Here is a 19,781-nt window from a genome sequence, read left to right as displayed (position 1 = left end):
GTAGGTAAATGATAAAAACAGAATTTTTGATGCGGAGTGCTACTTGGCATAATTTCAATGTAAATCTTCTTAATTGTGGTATGAATATTCAGATTCAAAAGATTCAAGACAAAAGTTCATATTGACATAAAAATAATAATACTTCAAGCATACTAACAAAGCAATTATGTCTTCTCAAAATAACATGGCCAAAGAAATCTATCCCTACAAAATCATATAGTCTGGCTATGCTCTATCTTCACCACACAAAGTATTTAAATCATGCACAACCCCGATGACAAGCCAAGCAATTGTTTCATACTTTTGACATTTTCAAAACTTTTTCGATCTTCACGCAATACATGAGCGTGAGCCATGGATATAGCACTATATGTGGAATAGAATGGTGGTTGTGGAGAAGACAAAAAGAGGGGAAGATAGTCTCACATTAACTAGGTGTATCAACGAGCTATGGAGAGCGTGGGACATTGACAACAGTCCGGAGCGGCTACTACTAGCGGCGAGGAGCCAAACCCCTAATTCCACCGCCCGTGATGGCTCCTCCCACCTCCTCTCCTCTCCTCCCCTCCCTTCCACCTGCCCTCCACCACACACCACTCAGCCATGGAGATTTCTGATCTAGTTGATCTAGACGATCATGGAAGGTCTTCTGCATTGGGATTTTCCCCCGGCCTTGCCGTGGCAGCTCAGGTGCGTCGTTGTTTTGGTTCTACCGTCCATTTCTCTCCTTCTGGTTCGAACAAAGAGTTCTTATTGGTGGTGCACTTTTCATCGGCAAGCTTCCCTCTCAATGATGATTCGGTTGCTATTGCCCTCCAATGCTGTATTGGGGGCCTCCCTTCTGGTCTTAACGTGGCAGATATTGATGGTAGAAGATTTCGCTTCTCAGTGGCGTCCAATAAGGTTGGGCATTTCATCTATGGTCTTAAGGACAGAGTCTGGCTGGATTTTGTATGCCACTTCAATCTTTTCCATCAGAACAATACTGGTATTTTGGCAAAGGATTCATCATGGCATCTTGATTCTCACATACCTGAGGTGGCTGCTCGTTCTCCTATTGCTATCAAGTCTAAATACAAGTTCTCTTCGCAGCAAGATAAGGTGTTGAAAGCTTCAAGTCCGGTTTTATCTAGATTTGGCTTTCCTCCTACGGAGGGTTTGGTTTCCAGCCTTGCCGCATCGCCGGACAGCTCAACGCCGGGAGCTCTGTTGCCGGAGAAAATTATTCCGGGGCAGATAGATAGCCGGACATTTACTGCGGGCATTAACACACATTCCTTGTCTTCGGACGTCATCTTTGGGACTTTCAAATCACCCTTTACTGTGGGGAATTATGTGTTTAATGAGCCAAGGCCTAATAAATACAGATTTGTAGGTTGTCAATTTAAGGAGACTACATGGAGCAATATTCCAAATTTTATGCTCTTCCATATTCTGGACCAATGTCATTTTGGGTATTCTAATGCACATATTGCCAACATATGGTCTCTAACGCCGGTCCCTCCCTCGGTTTACATTTATGGGAGGCTTAATTTGTGCTCCTCTTGTAAGTTGTTGGGCCATTTGGCTACTGCATGCCCAGGCGAGATTTGTTCAATCTGTCTTAAAGATAGTTGCTGCTGTCCCCCGCCTGCTAGCCGGGTGAGTGCTGCTCGGCCCACCTTTGAACACGATATGGGCCCTGGGCCGCCATTGTTCTCGCGGGACTGTACTATCTGTGGATCACATTCCCATCTTTTTTTCCAGTGCCCGGCCTATCTCAAATGTGAGGCATGTCTCCTATTGGGCCATACCAAGCGTACCCGCTTCGATCCTAAGGCCAAGCGCTATCTTTGGAAGCCCAAGCATGTTACGGTTTCTGATATTCATTCATCTGGAGTAATAAATCATTTTGCTAAATCATTCAAAGGAAAGGATCCTATTTCTCCTTTAATTGATATGGAATCATTACCCTGCCTACCATTTACTGGCAGCTCTGCCACGGCCAACTTGGGAAATGGGAGGCTAATTGATTTTGGTCTAGTCAAATCGGGGGCTGCACGGATTCCTTCTACTAGCAAGCAATTACCTCTTTCACCTACTTTGTGCCCCACAGCTCCACCCAAACAACCCTCGACCGTTCATTGCGGCTTGCTTGGACACGTGGCTTCATCCTGTACCCAGGGGCGGCACTCCAGCAAAGAAAATTGGCTAAACAAACAGTCCATAGCCCCTGCCGATACGCATTCCGCCTCGCCGCGCGTGCTTTCCTCTGCGCATGCTCTGCTCCTCCCTCCCACACCAACAATGGCGAACTTCCCCGTCAACATTGTCCCCTACCTGCCGCAAGGAATGACGGTGGAGCTCGGCCCACCTGATCGGAAGGTGCGATCGGACATGGTGGTCAGCGCGGTGCCTCCCTTGCGCCATGACTTCCTGGCCATTGCTGAGGCCAACAGGTTCATCCCGTAGCATCAGAAAGAAGCGCTCAGAGATACAATCCAAGGTTTGCTCCATGAGTCTCACTTCTTCCCTACTGAAGTTGAAGATCACCCTCTAGGGATTGGTATTTTTGGATTTGATGACTCCCTAGTTAGAGACTCTGTCGTCGGAACCACCTTTGAACTAGATGAGATGCAAGCGGATGAGCACACGATTATCTCTTTTGTTCCTCATGACGCTGCGCTTAACATGCGGCTCACCACTTTTGGCCTAGAGATTTGGATCTTATATGTTGGATTTCCATATGACTATCAGACCTAGCATTACATGCACAAGTCGGTGGATACTTTCGGGTCTCTGATTGAATGGCATAACCCCAGGGGTGACAGGCGTTTTGTGCTTCTGAAGGCCAGGGTCATCCATCTTAGATTGGTCCCTAAGAGTATTGTGATGAGGCAGATTGGGGGGGCTAGACACTGCTGGACAGTTGCTGTCACTATGCTACACAGTAGTGATTGGAATGTGCACTTACCTGAAGTCCCACCTGCGGGTGAAGATCCTCCTCCTGAGGATGGTGTTCCACATCCTCTGTTTGGGGAAGGGCTGACTGCTGAGCAACTGTATCAAGCCCAGCTGGACAACTGGATGGCTCAGAACGTGGTTGCTGATCATGCAATGCATCAGGCTAATCAAGCCAATGACAATGTGGTTGTCGACCAACAGGTTCAGTTTCAGGCGCAATGGGGTGCCTGGCCAGCTCCTCCACCTCCTGCTGTGTACAACTTTCAGGCATGGCTTGCTGCTGAAGGTCTTCAGGTTTCTGATGGAATTTTACCTGAAAACAACCTACTTGATAGCCCTGCAATGGCTTGGAATGACTCCATCTCTCTGAACAGCAGCTCTGATTCCTCTGTCAGCTCTGATGGGTTTGTTCTTGTGCCTGTCAATGTTCTGCACAATCTCTGGAGGAATAATTTTGACAGTCCTGCCAATTCTGTTGTGGTTCCCATAATACAGCAACAAGATTTTCTCACCATTGATCTTGCTCTGAACAACTCTGGTCTGCACTTCACTATGTCACACCAAGGAAATTTAATGGCTTCTATGCTCTTCCACTCCTCTAGGCCGGTGAGACAGATTAATGACTTTCTGTGGATGGCCATTAAGCCAATTATGGCCACTTTTGGCCCATGGAGCTCGGGGCTGGGCTTTCGGGACTGCTTGCAGGCGCATGTTCAAGTTTGCCGCCACAATGACGCTATCCTCGTCACTGCTGGGCACAAGATCACTAGGGAACATGAAGAATGTGTCTCTGTGGTTCAATCCTGGTCTGTTTCTGCTGCGGCTCCGACTGATCCCCCCATAGATATGATCCCAGGAAGCTCTAGCTCTCTGCTTATACCTCCATCTGCGTGGTCGTGGCTCCTGGAGGCGCCTCCTCTCAGCGTGGTAAAGTTCAGGCACCTGAATGTGAAATTTCTCTTCGTCGCAGTGCCAGATCTAATAAATATGATGGATTCCGGGTCCATGCACTGACAGACACCAAGAAGAAGCAATCAAAGGTCAAACCACGCCACACTCCTGCTGCTCCTTCCTCGGTGATCATCAGGGAGTCTGAGACGGCCCAGGGCATTCCTCCTCCCACTCCCATTCAAGTAATCCAGCAGGTGGGTGTCCAACAATGCGCCATCCCGCCAGAAGAACTTACTGAAGCTGCTCTCTTGGAGTCCAAGGATGTCGGGTCTTCGTCCTCGGCTTAATTTGCTGCTTTATATACTTTATGGGTCTTTTGGTTAATTGGAATGTGTTATGCTAGAACATTCGTGGGTTAAACTCTGGCGATAAACAATTAGCTCTTTCTAATGCTATCAATGCTAGTGGTTGTTCGGTCTTATGTTTGCAAGAAACTAAGAAGACTATGATCGATCATGCCTTTATCAAATCTTGCTGTCCCCGTCGCTTCGACCAATTTTCTTTTGTTCCTTCACATGGGGCTTCGGGTGGAATTGTTACTATTTGGAATAGTTCGGTTTTCTCTGGCACAGTTATTGCCTCGGAGGATTTTGCCCTGGTAATTAAATTTCAATCAACCCAGTCCTCCCAAGCATGGACACTAGTGAATATTTATGGCCCATGTCAAGGTGATCCACGTATTAATTACACTAATTGGTTGTTCTCCTTAAACATCTCGGCTAATGAAGATTGGCTCCTACTTGGAGACTTTAACTACATTCGCAGCCCTGACAATCGTAACAAGTCGGGTGGGAGCATTAATGACATGATTACGTTCAATGACTTCATATGAACACAATCTCTTGTTGAATTGCCACTCAAAGGCCGCACTTACACTTGGAGCAATATGCAACATGATCCACTGTTGGAACACCTTGACTTTTTTTTACATCATGTAGCTGGACTGGCTCATATCCCAACACAGTTGTTAAACCCTTAGGCAAACCAGTGTCTGATCATATACCCTGCATGGTGTCCATTGAAACTTCTATTCCTAGAAGTAAACTTTTTTGCTTTGAACCTTTCTGGATCCAACATCCTGGATTTATGGAGATAGTTCAGTCTGCTTGGGATAAGCCCGTCTGATCGACCAATTCTGCAACCATTCTTTGTAGAAAATTTAAGCACTTGCGGTACTGCCTCAGAAGATGGAGCAAGAACATTTCCCGTTTGTCCATCGCCATCTCTAACTCCAACAAAGCTCTAGCTGATCTGGATACGCTGGAAAATAGAAGGCCTTTGACAACTCCTGAGGCTAATTTTAGGATTATCCTAAAGGCCCACATCCTACGATTACTCTCCTATCAAAAGAAATATTGGAAGAAAGAGTGCACAATTCGGTGGGTTCGTTTTGGTGATGAGAATTCCAATAAAATTCAAGCCATGGCTTCTGAACATTACAGACAAAACAATATTGCCTCCTTAATGTTATATGATGGAACCATAGTGGATGATCACGCAAGTAAAGAATCTATCATATATCAATCTTTTAAGGAAAGACTTGGAACTTCCTCGAAGCATGACATGAAATTTGATCTTCCCTCCATTATCAAGCGAATTGAGGGGTTAGATGCTCTCACTGTACCATTTACTAGGCAGGAGATTGACCTAGTAATCAAAGAAATGCCTGCGGATAGGGCTCCGGGTCCTGATGGGTTTAATGGTGCATTTCTAAAATCTTGTTGGCACATAATTAAGGAAGATTTCTATGCTCTATGTGATCAATTCTTTGAGGCTGGTCTCAACCTTGAGAGTATCAATGATGGCTTCATCACACTCATCCCCAAAATTGCTGCGCCCCAAGGAGTTAATGACTTTAGACCGATCACTCTGCTTAATTGTTGTCTTAAAGTCATCACAAAGCTTTTAGCCAACAGGTTACAAAAAATCATTCTCAAGATTATTCACTGTAACCAATACGGTTTCTTGAAAAAGAGGTCTATACAAGACTGCCTTGCTTGGGCTTTTGAGTACATATACCAATGCCAATCTTCCAAAAAGCCAATAGTTTTGCTCAAGTTGGATTTTGCAAAAGCGTTTGATACCATTGACCATGATGCTATGCTGGAAATCATGAAACACATGGGTTTCAATGAAAAATGGCTGGGGTGGATCAAAACCATTTTCTCATCTTCAAAGTCTTCTGTGCTCCTTAATGGAGTCCCGGGCAGGCAATTTAATTGTGTTTGTGGAGTGCGCCAAGGTGATCCCCTGTCCCCCCGAATCTTTGTCCTGGCGGCAGATTTATTGCAAGCTGCAATTAATGACTCATTCCGAAGAAATGATCTTCAACTGCGCTTTCACCGACCCAACCAGTCGGACTACCCAGTGATTCAATACGCCGATGACACGATCATGCTGCTCCCTGCGTGTCCGGACCAAGCTTCTCTTGTCAAACAAATCCTTACTGATTATGCCACTTCAATTGGTCTCATGATTAACTTCCACAAGTCAACTCTAGTGCACCTAAACTGGGATGCCTCCACGGCTCAGGATATTGCACAAATTTTTGGTTGCGCGGTGGGCAAGTTACCTTTTACCTACCTTGGGTTGCCAATGGGTACTTCTAAACCTACTGTACAAGATCTCATGCCATTGGTCTGTGGAGTTCAATGGAGACTTTCCGCGATGCTGTCACTGATTTCCTATGGAGGGAAATTATCGCTCCTTAACTCGGTAATCACGTCTCTTATAATCTTTTCCCTTTGCACCCTCAAACTGCCACCGAAGATTATTGAGCTGTTGGATAAAATCAGAAGACAATGCCTATGGACCAAGAAAACTGATGATGGGGATAAATGTAACTCCCTAGCTTCTTGGCAAATGGTCTGCAGACCGAAAATGTGTGGGGGCCTAGGGGTTCTGGACTTACAAACCCAAAGTGATGCTTTACTCATGAAATACCTGCACAAATTCTATAACCATTGGGATCTGCCGTGGGTTGACTTGATTTGGTCTACTTATTACAACAACAAAATCCCACACACCTTAGACCCATGTGGATCATTCTGGTGGAAAGATGTGCTCAAACTCACACCTATCTATAGAGGCATCTCACAAGTGATCGTTCGTAAAGGAGATATTGTGCTTATGTGGAAAGACCTTTGGTTGGATGAGGTCCTTGCAGATTCACACCCCCGTGCTTTTTCTTATGCCAAACTTGAAGATATTTCTGTCAGGGATTTTCTTGGGTGTACAAATCTCAATGAAACCTTTCACCTACCACTATCCATGCAAGCACACAATGAGCTACGTCATATCCAGGAACTCACAGCGCATGTTGGCGATGATGAGGGCGAGGACATGGACTCCTGGATTTACGAGTGGGGCACTGAGATATACACCGCCAAAGGATATTACAATTTCTACTTCCGCGAGGCCACTGCACACATTAGCTACAAATGGCTCTGGAAATCCTCAGCCACAATGAAAATCAAAGTCTTTGGTTGGCTTCTTCTCTCTGATCGCCTCAACACTAGAAACATGCTAAAGAGAAGACACTACAACATCGGGGATAATTATGGCTGCATTCTATGTGGCAGCACTGAGGAAGAAACGGTTGAACATATGATCTTTACTTGCCACTTCGGTTCAACCTGTTGGGACACCTTGAATATCCAATGGACAACTAATGGAGATCGCCTAAACTGGATCAAGGAAGCCAAATCAAGATGGGATAACCAAATGTTTATGGAGATTTTTCTATATGCCTCCTGGAGCTTGTGGAAAGAATGGAATAACAAGCACTTTAGGAGAATTGACCCCACGATTGGCTCTTGGGCAAGGAGATTCAAAGAAGACCTCTCTCTACTCATACATAGAGCTAAAGAGAAACACAAGCAGTTCCTCCCAACTTTTACCCAGCCCTTTGTCGTCCCATAGTCTACTACTTAATTAGGCTACTTACATATACCCTTATTTTTATCATGGCTATGGATGTAAGATTATGACCTTGTACAAAAAAATTTGATACTTTAATTCAATATATACAGTAGGAGCCTCTCCTACTGTTTCAGGTGTCAAAAAAACGAGCTATGGAGATGCCCATCAATAGATATCAATGTGAGTGAGTAGGGATTGCCATGCAATGGATGCACTAGAGCTATAAGTATATGAAAGCTCAATAAAAGAAACTAAGTCGGTGTGCATCCAACTCTCTTGCTCACGAAGACCTAGGGCATTTTGAGGAAGCCCATCATTGGAATATACAAGCCAAGTTCTATAATGAAAAATTCCCACTAGTATATGAAAGTGACAGAATGAGAGACTCTCTATCATGAAGATCATGGTGCTACTTTGAAGCACAAGTGTGGTAAAAGGATAGCAACATTGTCCCTTCTCTCTTTTTCTCTCATTTTTTTGGGCCTTCTCTTTTTTTATGGCCTCTTTTTCTCTTTTTTTTATTTTTGGTCCGGAGTCTCATCCCGACTTCTGGGGGAATCATAGTCTCCATCATCCTTTCCTCACTTGGGACAATTCTCTAAAAATGATGATCATCACACTTTTTATTTTTCTTACAACTCAACAATTACAACTCAATACTTAGAACAAAATATGACTCTATATGAATGCCTCCGGTGGTGTACCGGGATATGCAATGAATCAAGAGTGACATGTATGAAAGAATTATGAACGGTGGCTTTGCCACAAATATGATGTCAACTACATGATCATGCTATCAATATGACAATGATGGAGTGTGTCACAATGAAAGGAACGGTGGAAAGTTGCATGGCAATATATCTTGGAATGGCTATGGAAATGCCATGATAGGTAGGTATGGTGGCTGTTTTGAGGAAGGTATTTGGTGGGTGTATGATACTGGCGAAAAGTGTGCGGTATTAGAGAGGCTAGCAATGGTGGAAGGAAGGAAAGTGCGTATAATCCATGGACTCAACATTAGTCATAAAGAACTCATATACTTATTGCAAAAATCTTGAAGTTATCGAAGAAAAGTATTACGCGCATGCTCCTAGGGGGATAGATTGGTAGGAAAAGACCATCGCTCGTCCCCGACCGCCACTCATAAGGAAGACAATCAATAAATAAATCATGCTCCGACTTCATCACATAACGGTTCACCATACATGCATGCTATGGGAATCACAAACTTTAACACAAGCATTTCTCAAATTCACAACTACTCAACTAGCATGACTCTAATATCACCATCCTCATATCTCAAAACAATTATCAAGCATCAATTTTTTCTTAGTATGCAACGCACTTCAAAAGAAGGTTTTACAAATCTTGAATACCAAGCATATTATTATTAAGAAAATTACCATGCTATTAAGACTCTCAAAATAATCTAAGTGAAGCATGAGAGATCAATAGTTTCTATAAAACAAATCCACCACTGTGCTCTAAAAGATATAAGTGAAGCACTAGAGCAAAATTATATAACTCAAAAGATATAAGTGAAGCACATAGAGTATTCTATCAAATTCCAAATTATGTATGGCTCTCTAAAAAGGTGTGTAGAGCAAGGATGATTGTGGTAAACTAATAAGCAAAGACTCAAATCATAAAAGATGCTCCAAGCAAAACACATATCATGTGGTGAATAAAAATATAGCTCCAAGTAAAGTTACCGATAGAAGTAGACGAAAGAGGGGATTCCTTCCGGGGCATCCCCAAGCTTTGGATTTTAGGTGTCCTTAGATTATATTGGGGGTGCCATGGGCATCCCCAAGCTTAGGCTCTTGCCACTCCTTGTTCCATAATCCATCAAATCTTTACCCAAAACTTGAAAACTTCACAACACAAAACTTAAAGTAGAAAATCTCGTGAGCTCCGTTAGCGAAAGAAAACAAAAGACCACTTCAAGGTACTGTAATTAACTCATTATTTATTTATATTGGTGTTAAAACTACTGTATTCTAATTTCTCTATGATTTATAAACTATTTTACTAGCCATAGATTCATCAAAATAAGCAAACAACGCACGAAAAACAGAATCTGTCAAAAACAGAACAGTCTGTAGTAATCTGTAGCTAGCGCAAGATCTGTAACCCCAAAAATTCTAAAATAAATTTATGGACGTGAGGAATTTATCTATTAATCATCTGAAAAAAGAATTAACTAAATATCATTCTCTAAATAAAATTACAGCAGTTCTCGTGAGCACTAAAGTTTCTGTTTTTTACAGCAAGTTCAACAAGACTTTCCCCAAATCTTCCAACGGTTCTACTTGGCACAAACACTAATTAAACACAAAAAACACAACCAAAACAGAGGCTAAATAATTTATTTATTACCAAACAGGAGCAAAAAGCAAGAATAAAAATCAAATTGGGTTGCCTCCCAACAAGCGCTATCGTTTAACGCCCCTAGCTAGGCATAACAAGCAAGAATAGATCTAGGTATTGCCATCTTTGGTAGGCAATTCTTCAATGAGGCATCTATATCCCTTAGGAATTTCTTTGTTTCTAGTGATTATTAAACTCTTAGGCACAAGATCGAAAAATTCATTTGTAGCAATTGGTTCCTTAATGATAGCAAAAAGATTGGGATGAATACTTATAGATTTAAGATCCGCAGTTTCCTTACTAGATGATTCACCCTTATTTTTAGGAACATACATAAGCTTGGCAATTTTAGTAGGAGGACTTGGAGTATTCTTTACGGAAGAAAAAGCGGTTCCCAAGTTCGTAATGATACCCTCAAGTTTATCGATTCTAGTAGAATCTAAGTTTATTTTCTCATTAACTATGGGTTCCTTTTCCTTAATATTTTGCAAAGTCATTCCTACCTTAGATCCATATTGGGTAATTTGATTGTGGATCTTTTTATCTAGATTTTCAATTAATTCAATAGTAGCAACTTTATTTTCAATAATTTCAAGTCTTTGCATAACATGCTCCAAAGCTAACATAGTTCCATTAACCAAAAGAGGTGGTGAGCCAAATAAATCTAACATAGCATTATAAGAATCAAAAGTATGGCTACCCAAGAAATTCCCTCTAGTAGTGGTATCAAAGATATATCTATACCAAGGACTAGCACCTACATAAAAATTGCGGAGAAGAACTGAAGTAGATTGCTTCCTGGTAGATCTATTTTGAGCATTGCAAATTCTATACCAATCATATTTTAGATTTTCTCCCTCCGTTTGTTTAAAATTTAGAACTTCATTCTCGGGAGACAACGGATAAGATATGAGACTAGCCATGACAACAAGCGAGCAAACTAACACACAAGCAAACAAAAGGCAAACGGGCAGAAAGAGGCAAATAGAGAAAGAGAGGGAGGATAGAGAGAGAGGGTGAATAAGACAGCAAGGGTGAATTGGGGGGAGAGGAAAACGAGAGGCAAATGGCAAATAATGTAATGCGGGAGATAGGGATTGTGATGGGTACTTGGTATGTTGACTTTTGTGCAGACTCCCTGGCAACGGCGCCAGAAATTCTTCTTGCTACCTCTTGAGCACTACGTTGGATTTCCCCAAAGAGGAGAGGATGATGCAGCAAAGTAGCGTAAGTATTTCCCTCAGTTTTTGAGAACCAAGGTATCAATCCAGTAGGAGGCTACGCGCGAGTCCCTCGTACCTACACGAAAACAATAGCTCAACGCATCCAACGCGCTTAGGGGTTGTCAATCCCTTCACAGTCACTTACGAAACTGAGATCTGATAGAGATGATAAATAATATTTTTGGTATTTTTGGTATAGAGATGCAAAGTGAAAAGTAAAAGGCAAAGTAAAAGCAAAGCAATAATAAAGTGATGGAGATTGATATGATGAGAAAGAGACCCGGGGGCCATAGCTTTCACTAGTGGCTTCTCTCAAGAGCATAAGTATTCTACGATGGGTGAACAAATTACTGTTGAGCAATTGACAGAATTGAGCATAGTTATGAGAATATCTAGGTATGATCATGTATATAGGCATCACGTCCGAGACAAGTAGACTGACTCCTGCCTGCATCTACTACTATTACTCCACTTATCGACCGCTATACAGCATGCATCTAGAGTATTAAGTTAAAAACAGAGTAACGCCTTAAGCAAGATGACATGATGTAGAGGGATATTTCATGCAATATGATAAAAACCCCATCTTGTTATCCTCGATGGCAACGATACAATACGTGCCTTGCTGCCCCTTCTTTCACTGGGAAAGGACACCGCAAGATCGAACCCAAAGCTAAGCACTTCTCCCATGGCAAGAACAACCAATCTAGTAGGCCAAACCAAACTGATAATTCGAAGAGACTTGCAAAGATAACCAGTCATACATAAAAGAATTCAAAGAAGATTCAAATATTATTCATAGATAGACTTGATCATAAACCCACAATTCATCGGTCTCAACAAACACACCGCAAAAAGAAGATTACATCGAATAGATCTCCACGAGAGAGGGGGAGAACATTGTATTGAGATCCAAAAAGAGAGAAGAAGCCATCTAGCTACTAACTATGGACCCGTAGGTCTGAAGTAAACTACTCACACTTCATCGGAGGGGCTTGGATGATGATGTAGAAGCCCTCCGTGAACGATGCCCCCTCCGGCGGAGCTCCGGAACAGGCCCCAAGATGGGATCTCGTGGATACAGAAAGTTGCGGCGGTGGAATTAGGTTTTTGGCTCCGTCTCTGATCCTTTGGGGGTACATGGATATATATAGGAGGAAGAAGTACGTCGGTGGAGCAACAGGGGGCCCACGAGGGTGGAGGGCGCGCCTAGGGGGCAGGCGCGCCCCCCTACCTCGTGGCCTCCTGTTAATTGGCTTGACGTAGGGTCCAAGTCTCCTGACTTGTATTCAGTGAGAAAATCACGTTCCCGAAGGTTTCATTCCGTTTGGACTCCGTTTGATATTCCTTTTCTTCGAAACCCTAAAACAGGCAAAAAACAGTAATTCTGGGCTGGGCCTTCGGTTAATAGGTTAGTCCCAAAATAATATAAAAGTGGACAATAAAGCCCAATAATGTCCAAAACAGTAGATAATATAGAATGGAGCAATCAAAAATTATAGATACGTTGGAGACGTATCAGTAAGCCGATGCGATCGATGTCGAAGTCGATTAGCTCGGTGCGGTAGTTGTTGCGTGTGCCGAAGGTCACGGGGAGACGGATCTGCCCCAGGGGGTTGGAGGAGCCGCTGCCGACTCCGAAGAAGGGCTTGCTGGGGTGGAGCCGCTCAAGTGGTACGTGAAGTAGGCTAAAAGCCTCCACGGAGAGCACATTGAGGTCGGCGCCGCCGTCGATGAGGGTCTTGGTGACGGCCACACTACAGATGGTGGGCGTGCAAAGCATCGGGAGCACGCCCGAACCGACGGTGGTGACTGGGTGATCCCTTGAGTTGAAGGTCAGGTCGGCCTTGGGCGCCGCCCAACCCAGGGGAGCCCCCTGCCGCGTGGAGGCAGCGCCGATCGGGCGAAAGAACGGCTTGGCATGAGGGTCCGAGGGCGGCGCCTACGAGCCACCAAGGAGAGCCGCGACGACAGGGGGTGCTGGTCCCCTGAAGCGCGTGATGAAGAGGTCGTGCAGCTCCTCCCAGGAGGCCACAGAAGATTCCAGTAGATAGAGGAGCCAGGCGCGCGGCATGCCAGTGAGGGCCATTGGGAGCTAGTTGTCCATGACTTTACCGTCGCCCCCGGCCTCCAGGACGGCCTCCTCGTACACTAGCAGGAAGGCTACCGGATCCGCCGCACCATCGTAGCAGGGCGGCATCTTCGGCTTGAACTTGTGCGGCCACCGCACCCGCCGCAAGGCGGGGGTGAAGGCCCGGAGCCCCCACGGCACAGGGCGCCCGTCGATCCAGTCGGAGAAGCGGTGGCATCCATGAGAGCTGGTCCGAGCGGTGAGGCCGTCGGGGGCAAGCTTCAGTGCACCCCTACATGGCACGCCTAATGTCAGATTTTGGGTTCTGGCAAAACCCTTGAGGTTCCAACACTGGGGTGCACACAAAGATCTCTCCCCCTCTCTATCTCGCACACACCATGATCTCACGGCCTAGCTCGACGAACCCAAAGGACACGAGACACAAGAGTTTATACTGGTTCGGGCCACCAATGTGGTGTAATACCCTACTCTAGTGTGGTGTGGTGGATTGCCTCTTGGGCTGAGGATGAACAGTTACAAGGGAAGAACAGCCTCCTGAGGAGAGGTGTTCTTGTGCTTGGTGAGTTGATGTGGTCGGGGATTCTCTCTCTCTCTCTAGAGGAGCCTCTCAATCCGATCCCCTTTCTATGGTGGTGGCTAGTCCTATATATAGAGGCTCGGGTCCTCTTCCCAAATATTAGGCGGGAAGGGATCCCACAACGGCCAATTTGAAGGGGGGCAGCTAGTACAAGCTATCCTGGCAAAAGTAGTCTTCGCCTGCCAAAGGCTCTGGTGCTGACGCCGTCTTGGGCTCCATAGTGACCTCCATCCTGCTATCCTGCTGGTCTTGGTCTTGGTGCATCGATATGGAAACCTTTGCATGATGCCTCGGGACTCCTCATCTATGCTTGCCTCTTTAACACCAAAGAGGAAACGAGGACACTACGTGCGCTGGCGGGCGTGTCGGTGTCAAAACCGGCGGCTCTCGGGTAGGGGGTCCCGAACTGTGCGTCTAAGGCGGATGGTAACAGGAGGCAGGGGACGCAATGTTTTACCCAGGTTCGGGCCCTCTTGATGGAGGTAAAACTCTACATCCTGCTTGATTATTCTTGATAATATGAGTAGTACAAGAGTAGATCTACCACGAGATCGGAGAGGCTAAACCCTAGAGGCTAGCCTATGATATGATTGTATGTTGTCCTACGGACTAAAACCCTCCGGTTTATATAGACACCGGAGGGGGCTAGGGTTACACAAGGTTGGTTACAAAGGAGGAGATATACATATCCGTATTGCCTAGCTTGCCTTCCACGCCAAGTAGAGTCCCATCCGGACACGGGACAAAGTCTTCAATCTCGTATCTTCATAGTCCAACAGTCCGGCCAAAGGATATAGTCCGGCTGTCCGGAGACCCCCTAATCCAGGACTCCCTCAGTAGCCCCCGAACCAGGCTTCAATGACGTCAAGTCCGACACGCAGTATTGTCTTCGGCATTGCAAGGCGGGTTCTTCTCCAAATTTCGAACGTTTGTCAAGTAGTGTCCGACACCATAAATGTTGGACTTCTTGGCTTCCGCCCCCAATAATGGCTATCTTCCACGCGTCGAATGAATACGAGGAGCCAAGGTGTTTTTACATTCGCCCCCCTAGCCAGATAAATAAATTGTCTATTAAAGGGATGGGGATTCTTAGATCCAATCCATACCACCCTCCCCCAGCGAGAATCCATTGGAGCGTGCTTCGAAAAGATCCACTCCAGCATGGCCGATCTCCCAGCTCCTCCTCCCGCCCCCGTAGCCCTAAGCCCGGTGATTGGGAGAGGTGTTCTGTCCCACACAGTCGATTAGTCGAACTGCAGACCAAGGGATTTCTCCGTCCAGCGTATATGGTTCCCGTCCGAGCCGGGCTCGCCACCTACAATGGCGGGGAGCAAGCGAAGAGCTTCCCCAGCCCCTCTACGGGGGAGTGGGTATGCCTTGTTCCTTATTTATTAAGGGGACTCAGATTTCCAATTCATCCGTTCCTCCGCGGGCTCCTGGAGTTTTACGGCCTCCAACTACATAATTTCACCCCTGCTTCCATTTTACACATCGCCGGCTATGTTGCCCTCTGCGAGTTATTCCTGGGCTGCGAGGCTCATTTCGAGCTATGGAAAAGGTTATTTTGCCTCATCCCCCGCACACAGAATGGGTCACTTTATCAAGTGGGCGGAGCCGAAATATGGCGCATTGCCAAACCGGATACCTGTCCGGTACTCCGAAGAAGACGTCGGAAGACTGGCCTTCGGAATGGTTTTATATGGAGGACATCCCCCTTTCGGACCCTGTTCGACAGGGTCTTCCTGAGTTCAACAATGCTCCTCTGAAGAAATGCCGAAGTTGGCGCCCACGGAGCCCCCAGGAGGAAGACAACGGAGAAGTCCTTTACCTGATGAACCGGATTAAAGCGCTGGCTCAATCAGGATTGACAGTAATCGAGGTTATGTCAATATGCATAATGCGGGGAGTGCGGCCACTTCAATATCGAGGGCATCCCCTGTGGTGTTTTAACGGGGAAGATGATGCCACCCGTTGTGGGCGGAAGGGTCCGAACAACGCCGCTGCTTTAGAAAAAATTATGTCCGAGTTGTTCAAGGGAGAGGAAGAGGAGTTCATCCGCATCAAGCCACGGGATGGATTCTCCATGTACAACCCTCCAAGATGGGTGAGTTATATCTCCTTACTCCCATTCTTCCCGCATTCTTTGTCGTAGGTACTCACCTTGCCATTTTGTGGCAGGAACTGTGAAAAGCCATAAGGGAGGTGAACAGCCCATCTCCACAACCAGAGGACCCTGACCGGGCCCTCGGTCCCGGACTCGAAGAAGATCCGGACATATTCGTGGAGCTGATAGACCGGCAGTTCTATCAATTAAGCTATGATGACGCCATGGTGGCCATTACGGCCGACTATCCCGGACTACTTCCTGCGTCACACGTAAGAAAAACCAAAAATCCCAACTCCAAAAACTAGGATCCCCTTTTAGACACTTCACCTACCATATACATATGGTGTTTTACAGGGAAGGCATTCGGGACGCCATGCCGAACCCGCAGCAACTCGCCAACAAGAGGCACCGAGGCCGGGCAGGCCAAAAAGGAAGGTGGTCAGGACGGAGACGCCGGTGCAGAGGTATGACAAAAACCCCGCTCCATGGTTGTTGTCTTTCTCAAAATGTAATGACGTCCATGTTTCTTTAGCAGAAAAAATGATCGCCAGAATATGTCCGGTGAGGCTGCCGATCATGCTTCCACAGGTCGGGCTCCAGGACCGGACATAGAGGCGGAAGCCGGCATGGGGCGGACGCCGGATACTCCCCCTACAGAGGATGCGGATAGACTATCCACTACAAATTCATAAGTGGAGAGCATCATGAATCATAGGCGTCGTCGGGCCGTACTCCGCGATGCTTGCTTCTCACCAGAGGCATTTGATGCCTTCAATTCTAGAGACACGTACCTCCGTGCTGCTCAAAATGGTCTAGCCAGAGCCACGGACCAGTATGTAAGGGATGTACGAGTAAGAAAATCTGACGATTATATGTATCAGTAGCCCCTGGGACTTGAAACAGTTAGCAAAACTGATTTAAGGATCATCTATTGTGCAGGTTCTTACAGAGAAGAATACTTGACTGTCACAGGAGCTAGAGGAATGCAAGACCCAACTTTGGGCCGCCGTTGCCACATTGAAGGAACCGAAAAAGTCCCCAGCTGGTAACATTTGTTTCAAGGAATGATGGGTACCACATAGCGTGCGGCGTGGCTGCAGATCTAACAATAGATATTGCAGATGAATCTAGAGAGAATCCGGAGGACCAGCATGCCGTACGACAGCTAAAGGCTGGTGAACGTGTGCTGACTGAGGTCAGGCGGGAGAAAAACAATCTCCAAGACGCCAATACCAAGCTGAGCGTGGAACTGAAAGATGTTCGAGCCCAGCTTGTGGACTCCGAGAAGGAGAATAAGCGGCTTCGACGCGGCATTTTCAGTAAGTGCTTGAACAAACCCTTAAAAAGGGGACGGCGGAGAAGCCGGCTAACAGAGTTATGTCTGCAGGTATGCTGACGGGTCGTCCTGCGGAGGAGATGTCTGGGTCTGCGGGTGATCTTCTATCCGAGCTTTCACAACTGCATGAACAAGTTCGACAGGTGATGCAAGGTATTTCCCAGGCCTTGTGGCCATCAGTCTCCCTGCCAGAAGGCATTGGAGAGCTTGCGGAGAAGCTCAAGGGAGCACGGCGGCGCTTCCGAATATGGAAGATATCGGCCTGCCATCAAGGTGCCAGGGAAGCCTAGGCCATGGTGAAGACGCGGTATACCAAGGCTGACCCAAACCACATGGCCGAGGTCGGACCTGTGGGGCCCGATGGGAAAGAGATCCCCGTTAGCTTAGTCTATGGGCAAGTAGAATTAGCCGCAAAGTATTCCCAACTGGATTGTAGGCTAGACCGCCTGTTGGATGGTATAGAAGAGGAATTTAGTCAGTCTACATGACTATGTAATTAAAGTGACATGTATAATGCCTTCTAGCCGGATTGTAAATCATTTGTCATGGCAGACCTTTTCGCTTCAACCTCGGGACCCGATAGTCTGGAGTGTGTCCGAATACCCGCTCAGTTATATAAGAACCGGGGTATGCGTGGAAACCAAGCGTAGGCGTCATTAGTGCTTGAACAGACAAGTACCCAACTAGTTATGTTATATTACATGGGTAGTAAGAAACATCTTCCAGGGAGAATAGTTCCTTTAGGGGTTCCTTTCCCTGGGTACGCATGCCCTAAAGTGCATGTCCGGACTACGAGCGGAGACGCAGGCAAAAACATCTGGGGGCATATATGGAAAATAAATAAAAATCATATTTTGTTCGCCGACCGAATATTCCCTTAAGAACGCTAGCTTTCGGCTTCACCCAGTCTGAGGTACACATCTGGCTGACCCGGCAGTAACAATCGCAGAGGTGCTCCCCTTATGCCCTAGCCGAATTAACGGGAACGTACGGCATAAATACAAGAGCCAGGCAACCCAGCTTGGCCAAAACTTAAGTCATATCGATGCATATAATGGCGAAGAAAAGGTACATGCGGAAGAATAACACATGTGCGGGGCATGAAGCCCGGATAGATAATTAAGCTTCTGTGTAAGAAGCCCCCAGGTATAATGAGCGCGGTTAGCGCGTCTATAGTGTGCAAGCGAGGCACAAGTTGGCCCTTGAAGGCCTTGAGAAAGAATAAAAGAAAGAAAGAGAAAAAAGACAGATAATGTATATGCAAAAATGGACAGAGGAAGGAGACGAACATAGAGTCCAGCGCTAGGCGTAGAATCTTCGGAGCCTGGCTGCGTTCCATGGGTTTGGCTCAAGTCGATTATTCGATGCATCCCGTAGACGGTATGCTCCACCGGTCAGAACTTGGTCAATAATGAAGGGACCTTCGCATTTGGGCTCGAGCTTGGTCTTTTTCTTCTCCAGCAGGCATAGAACTAACTCGCCAACGTTATAAGTTTTGGCCCGTACTTCTCTGCTTTGGTATCTGCGAGCCTGTTGCTGATAGAATGCGGAACGGGCTTTTGCCACGTTGCGCTCCTCCTCCAGGGTGTCCAGACTGTCCTGCCGGTCGAGCTCGGCTTCTCTTTCTTCGTACATGCGCACTCGAGGTGAGTCATGAATTATGTCGCAGGGCAGAACTGCCTCTGCGCCGTACACCATAAAGAAGGGTGTATATCCGGTAGTACGATTCGGCGTGGTCCGCAGCCCCCAGAGTACGGAGTCGAGCTCCTCTATCCAGTGCGTGTTAGACTCCTTTAAGTACCGCACTAACCTGGGTTTAATGCCGCTCATGATAAGAACATTTGCTCGCTCAACTTGGCCGTTGGTTTGTGGGTGATAGACGGAAGCATAATCGAGCTTGATGCCCATGTTGCTGCACCAGAGTTTTACCTCGTCGGCCGTGAAATTCGTGCCGTTGTCAGTGATGATGCTGTGGGGGACGCCATAACGGTGTAAAACCCCGGATATGAAGTCTATCACCGGTCCGGATTCGGCTGTTTTAACAGGTTTGGCTTCTATCCATTTGGTGAATTTATCCACCATGACCAGTAAGTATTTTTTCTTATGGGTTCCCCCTTTAAGGGGTCCAACCATGTCAAGCCCCCAGACCGTGAAGGGCCAGGTAATGGGGATTGTTTGGAGGGCGGTGGGTGGCATGTGGCTTTGGTTTGCAAAAAGCTGGCAACCGGCGCAGCGTTGGACCAAGTCCTGTGTATCTGCCC

This window comes from Triticum urartu, chromosome 3A, assembly GCF_056163025.1.
Source record: "Triticum urartu cultivar PI428250 chromosome 3A, HENAU_Tu73, whole genome shotgun sequence".
NCBI classification, from domain to species: Eukaryota; Viridiplantae; Streptophyta; class Magnoliopsida; order Poales; family Poaceae; genus Triticum; species Triticum urartu.
Note: the sequence above shows the minus strand (reverse complement) of the source record.